This window comes from Rhea americana, unplaced genomic scaffold, assembly GCF_003343005.1.
Source record: "Rhea americana isolate MKP2758 unplaced genomic scaffold, rheAme1 scaffold_193, whole genome shotgun sequence".
Classification (NCBI taxonomy): Eukaryota; Metazoa; Chordata; class Aves; order Rheiformes; family Rheidae; genus Rhea; species Rhea americana.
In genome coordinates, this window is record NW_028186072.1 from 1334793 (window position 1) to 1341928 (window position 7136).

Consider the following 7136-nt stretch of genomic DNA (forward strand, 5'->3'; position numbering starts at 1 on the left):
GGACGCGGGGCGCCCTGCCCCGCCGCGGGGCTCTTTTCCGAGCAAATTCAGGTGTTCTGGACGATGCCCTCTCCCAACAGCAGCTGCGTCAGCTGTGACAGCCTCGGGGCTCTCGGCAAGACGCAGACGACAGTGCTTTGTATCTGTACCAGCCTGACAGTACCAACTTTTAAGGCGACAGCGCTCTCTGAAACGTACCTGGGAGTGAAGCGTATGATATAATATTCAATATAATACGTAGTGTAAGTTCAGCCTAAAGGAAAAACTCTTTTTTCAATTACAGACCTGATCTAGTATTACATACTTTCTGTGTACCAGAACTGTTTTTCTACTATTATTTCATTATATATATATAACATATACATATTTAAGTAACTGCCAATTCAGGGTATGCTGTGTTGACTGCTGCTTTGTAGTACACTTTGTCCAAGTTCTCTGAAGTATTAAATTAAGCTTTTTAATTTAGACAGAATTACTAGCAGAAYTATTAGTCTTCAATAGTAATTAATGTTACTTTTGTCCCCTTGAATACCATTGTGATAGTATAAATGGTTCTTCAGTCTCATTTCTTTRTATCATTTTCTTTTTGCCTTTTCCTCTTTGCTGTCACCCCATCACAATTCATATTCAGTTAAAAATTATTAGCATTCAGATCTCTGAAATACAATGTCATGTACAGATTTTCAAACTTCTTTCAGGTTAAGCGCTGCTTCTTTCAGAGAAAATGAAATTATTTTAAGAAATTATTTTCTCTAAATCTCAAACCTGCAATTTACCTGAAAGCTAATTACCTGCAGCAATTTACTGTGTAAAATAGCAAGAACTAGTTGCCTACATATTGTTTATTCCCTTTCATTGGAAAAAATTCTTTATGCTTCCAAGCAGCCACTTACCTTGCTGCTCTGCTTAGCCTTTTCCATGCTCTGTTTTTTCTAAGCCACTGTGCTTACTTTCAGTGTTGTCTTTTACTTGTGTTGTTTCTCTGCACAATTTTGGAAATCTTTCTTTTTTTTCCTAACAAGTTCCACAGAGCAAATCAACAACGGAGTTTGGCATCTCGGCTGACTGCAAAGGGAAATCAACCTTGAGCTAGACAATAGTGCAGAATAGGTACGGTGGACGTAGGCTGTAAAAGACCTTCAGTGAAAACTAGCAGCTAAGAAGGGGAAGCCAGAGCAGGACTCATATGAAGGAAACAGGCTGCACAGACTGATGAGTCTATATTGCTTTTAGGACCAGATTTGCAATGTACTACACTGTATCGTATAGATAATGCCAGCATACCTACAGCTAATGTGTATATCTATAAAATGGCATAGTATCGCACATGGAGTCATGCTAAAGTCTCAACACAAGGAGAGTTTGTGCAGGAAACATCACATGGTCTGTTTTAGTTATACTGCATTTCATGTTCAAAGGAATGCAAGAGGGACTGCGATTTTGATGTGAATGAGAACAGGCAAGTCAGGAACAGAGCACCAGGTCTACGAGCCATCATCACGGAGAGAGTGGCTGAACTTTGTGGTTTTGGGTGAGGTTACCCAGATACCTGATAAAGGAGGACAAGGAGGGGACCAAGAATACAGAAGACTGGAGGGTACTGAGGCAATCATCTGACAGACAAATTAAAGGAATGAGGATGAGAGAGAAACAAGAAATAGAGAAGGAAATATACTTCCTCACTTCCCCCTTCACATCCTGCTTCTGTGGCTTAACATGGACTAGAGAGCATACTCCATTATTTCTTACACTTACTAACATAAACTAACAGTAATTTCACAATATTCTTGAGAAGTCCCACAGTGGCAACCAGTTAGAGAGTAAAGAAGAGCCAAAGAAAAATAACTCTTAGAAATCTAAGAATGAATGTTAAAGATCTCCCCCCTGAAATATGTCACCAGAAGATCTCTGTAAGCTAAACCAGGGAGAAYGGCACAAATCCTTCTGAAAGGATAGAGTGGGATAGGAGAGATGGAAAAACACATCCTGCTGCTCAAGTATGAATTCTCACATCAATGGCATGACATTATCCACACACAAGTGAATTTCTGAGCTGAGTTTAGCCTGCTGGTGAATATAAATTGGGCCAATTAGTATCTCTAGTTCTGTAGTTTCAGAACAGAACAGGAGACATGTCTGATGCTAGGCTGAAAGTAGTGAAGAGCTAGACTGAAAAGGCCCCAGATGAACATTCGAAACACTTACCACCAAACAGGGACTAACATGCGTATCCCTTCAGCAATGTGTGTGGCTCCCTCGCTCAACTGCGGCCTAGACACACAGCTGCATCTTGCTAACTTCTGCACACCTCAGTAAGCTCTCAGAAAGCTCGTTTTGTTTGCTGCACCTATTCAACATTCAAGAAAAATGTGCTTGGGTAACATTGAATTTAGGAAAGACAGGATCTTGACTTTGAAGTAAAAACTCACAGAAACCCCTGGTTTTACTAGGAAAAATATGTAAATGTAATTTCAGAAAGTAAACAAAATAAGCTCTTTGACATGCAGCTATTCACCTAGTTTATACAGACATTGTTAGGTAAGTTTTTCTCAGGCATTGGTACCCAAAACTCCTGCAATGATAAACCTATAAAGGAGGCTGCAATAGATGACCGCATTCACTTGTACCTTGGGAGCTACAGACAACCCTTAAAAATCTGAAGAACAAGTAATTTCTCCAGTCTCATTTTCTTGTTCATAATATAAAAAGCAGACTGCAGACACTATCATAAAGAGCCACAGAACCACATAATGGCCCTACAGAGAGGACAAACCCGATGCTAGGACATACACCACGCTAGTTTTTAGTTATTCGTTCATTAATACCACCAACACTTTCTCTTCACAATTCTGAATTCATTATGTGGGATGAGAGTGAGGTTACAAGGATTCACTTTGTTTCAGAATGGATGCACTGCTAAGAGATTAGAACACCCAAGGAACAGAATCCAACTGCATTGTAACCAAAATACAAAATAAGTACTTCAAGAGGCCACTACAGATAATTTATAAGCCAACTGAGAGGARAGGATCGTAATTAACAGATTTCATCACCACTTTATAGGGAAATCACTGAGGTAACTTCAACAGATTTATTCTGTTTGATCCAGTATCTCAACATGATACTGCATTTGGATGCTCAGGAAGTGTATATGCTTGAAGATTTAAGTGCACAAGGAAAGCTTCCACCTGCATGGAAATAAAACTTTAAAAATGCAGGTATTTGTAGTAGATTTGTAGCTTTAGATGCTGAAAATACAGTAAATGGGCATGTACTAATGTAAAGATMTTTTTTCTAATATGCATGGTAATGTATTTCTTGAAATAATCTCAGTGTTTTGAAAATTACTGGTCCTTTTCAACTTTTAACCACTGTTCACATTCATTTTCATCCACTTCAGTAGCCCGTTTGCGTCATGTTAAGTAATGGATCTGTACACAATGGTTTATTTATGTAGCAGCAGGTTCTCCAAAAGGACAAAAGACAGTGTCTTCCTTCCAGGATTCTGAAGTGAGATTTTTAGTGAAGTCAAATTTCTAATGAAGAAATATGAAACTACTGACAGGTAAACACTGAGAATGATATGACACAACGGAAGAGGATCCAGTGTTAAAGACTCTCAACCCCGTGAGTGAATCTTACTATTGCAAAGTAACGGTACTGCGGTCAAGAGGCCTTCCTCTGTGAGTAAAGATGATTTGTGTAAGGACACAAGTATCTTATTAGATTGTTTGATAAAACACAGAGGAATATACAACATACAGGGACATATATATGTGGGAATTGTAATGCATACCGTAGCTGTAAAGTCTAGAAAAGCAGAGTTTATTCTGCCCTCAGACAACTATCTAAATCTATAAAATACATTATGACAGAGAAACATAATACTTGAACACTGATTTTTTAAATCATTATAGTGATACATACCAGGAAGTGAAATCATGTTCCAGAATCTATGCATCAACCCCAAATCTATAAAGGTAAAATAATGTACAAGTAACACTGAATTATTATTTTATATGAAATCACTGCATTTTAAAAATAATATGATGTTTTAAGAAGTGTTTTCTATTAAGATTATTATAGGAAGATTATATTTCATTACCTAGCTATATTTATTATTTCAAGAAGCACAATCTTTCGATGCATTTGTGACTCTTGTGCCTGGCCCTGCTTGTAGCAGATTTTTCTTTTAACTTTGTTAACATAACATTATTCTCAGTRTACATGAGTGCCACTGACAGGAAACTTTGACCCACTGGGTATACTATTTACCAAAGATCATCTCAAAAATTATTTCCCAGTTTCTTATTTTGTATCCTTTGCATTATTCATAGTCTAAGTCCTAACAGCAGGGGAAGATTCATTACAAATTCAGGTCATATTTTCAAAAGGATATTTTTTCATTCAGTCCCTGTGGTGCCTGAACAGAGAGGAGCTCTCTTTTGAGTCACCTTCAAATGGTCACTGAAAACCACTTTGCTCTCAAATATCCAGCTGTCACTGAAATACATAAAAAGGTCAGAGAGGAGAAAAACAACAGAAGAGGAAGAAAAATGTTTTCCTGACAAACTTTTATAAAAGAATTGTTTTTTAAGAAAGTCCAATTTCCAAAAATGATAAATGAGGACACCTTAATAGTGTATATAAAACATGAGAGTATGCAGCTACTTTTCTGGTGCTTTTTCTGGTGCTTTGTGCAAGGAACTGGTATCTACTGAATAATTACAACTTGGGTTTTCAGACACTTTAAAATGTTTAATTATGTGAGTCATTTTAGAGCAAACCATAAAATAATCAGACATTTGTACATTAGCAGATTTACAGATTCATTAAAGAAAATGTAGTTTTTATTACAGCAGTAGGACAATATTCTGCGGTTACGTCAAGCTCAGGTCACATCTTTGAAAAATTTTAATGCCTCCAAATTTTAACCCTTTCTGAACATACCTATCTGCGATTAACACATCAGCATTTAATCTGCTTGTCAGCATAGTCCACATCACTTCTCAGGAAAAAATAGAAACACCTGACAAAACTTTAAAGCCATGATGCTGTGATGAAGTGCATCTGTTGCTATAAATCAACTTTTTGAGTTCCTTCTATAGAAGGCAAAGAAAAGCAGTATCTTCAGAGACAGCACAATGCCTCTCTGTTTTGTACATCTAGATAAAGACATATTCTACAGACTTGGCATGGATCACTCAGTCCTTCTATTGTAGTTTCCTGTTAAACCTGAAATATAACATAGTGGTACTAGGAGTCTTGAGGGAATCTTAAAAGTACCCTTGTTTTCAGCTTGGAAAGATAGCATGTGAAAAGCGTGAGTTGCAGAGTGATCCATCTTTACCACTGCAACCTGCAGCCTTTGACCCTGATTCTCTTCTCATCTCCATCTCTGTCACCGTACCGCCAGTGATTCAGTGACAACATGCCCAATACAGGCTGCTGAAGTGAGAAGGCAAGGTGGCAGTTTGTTGTCATGCCTTCACACTGAATGTCAACTGTGGAGACACAGTAGTTGGCTTGGCCCCTTTGCTTTGTCTGTTTATAATCCACACAGGATCCTGAATGCGGTCTGGGTTTTTTTCCCTTGCCTGTTTCTACTGAGTGGAAAACAGGATGACTGCAGGCATACAAATGATTATGTCATCACATATATCACTGAAAATTAAATCTATTCATTAGAGAGTAGTGTGACTTTTAGTCAAACAGCTGAAAGTCTTGGGAGTCTATTTTCCTCCATTTAACTGAAATGAAAGATAAAACCTCAGAAAAGGAGCTCTCAGTCAAAACACATGAGCATTTCAAATGTTTGCAACATCATGTAAAATTTGCGGACTCTATAGACTGTTTTGGCCACTTCTTACCTGAATTTGACACAAGAAAGGCATTCACTAGTTACACCAGACTCCTCCTGAGGGTGATCCAGGGCAGGAACCTMTCTGCCTCGCTCTCTGGAGGTTGATATGTAAGTTAGATCTCTAAGCTTGACCACTGTAAGGAGCTCCTTCCCCCAGCTCCAAAAGTCACAGATCAGCTGTAACCCCAGACTCTTGACTATCTTAGCTCTAAAGTATGAGGGTCTGTCCAAAGAACGATGACAGGTTTGTTGACAGAAAAAATGCTAGTGTCCTTGCTGTGAGCCACCGGGACTTCTACAGCAATCTGCAAGCTAGGCCCATTCCACGGTTGTGCTGTGAAAGTACTAGTTTCAAATGGGCCTTGAAGATGAAGACCACATTGCAAATCACTATTCCTTGCTTAGGGATGCCTCTTGTCTGAAAATATTTAAACATGAAAAATTAATCAAATTAATTTTGGTGTTCTAGCTCTTCAGACATTTCAAATGTTATCTTTATTTGGATTGAGTGCAAATATTCTATAAGGCTTGGAAACCTCTTAACTTGGTAAGATACCATGGAGGCAAAAAGCGTACCCTACTTAGAGTCACCGGCATAAAATTAACCAACATTTTACACACTTGACTAAAGAAATGTCAAGCCATGAGAACACTGTTAAGTTTCATGATGATGTATTTACAGAACATGCATGCTTACATTTCAGCCATCTGTATTTGAAGATATTAACAGTGGCCAGTTACATAGGTATTACATATGAATCACATACAGAACAGTAGAAACCTCAATCACTTGCCTTTTAATCCTTTGCTCAGTCAAGTAAGTGAGTCAGTCTTATGCTTTTGCTACATTTTTGCAGATAAATGTTTCAAGTCTTGCACAGGAGTAAGAGAAGAATTGCAAGTTAGTCAAAACTGTTAAAACTTTTCTTGGGTGGAGTTTTTCCCTTATTTTCCRCAGGTTCCTGTGGACAGGCCACCCAGTGCCAACAAGCAACCAAAGCAGTTTTATAAGACTTTATTTAGAATTCTTTTTAGACATGAGTGTTCCTCAAATAAATAGATATATAAATAACTTAAAATTCACCATGCAAAGCTGTAAAGCACTTAAGTGTTTCTGTTTTCCTATCTACAGGCGGTTAAAAGTTTTGATCTATTTAATAGTGGAGCCACACAAAAGTAATTTATCTATTAGGAAAAAACAGTTGTCACTGTATTTTCTAGGACAACTTGAGTCAAGAGGAGCAGTGTCTGTCAAATCAGTTTAAATGTCTAG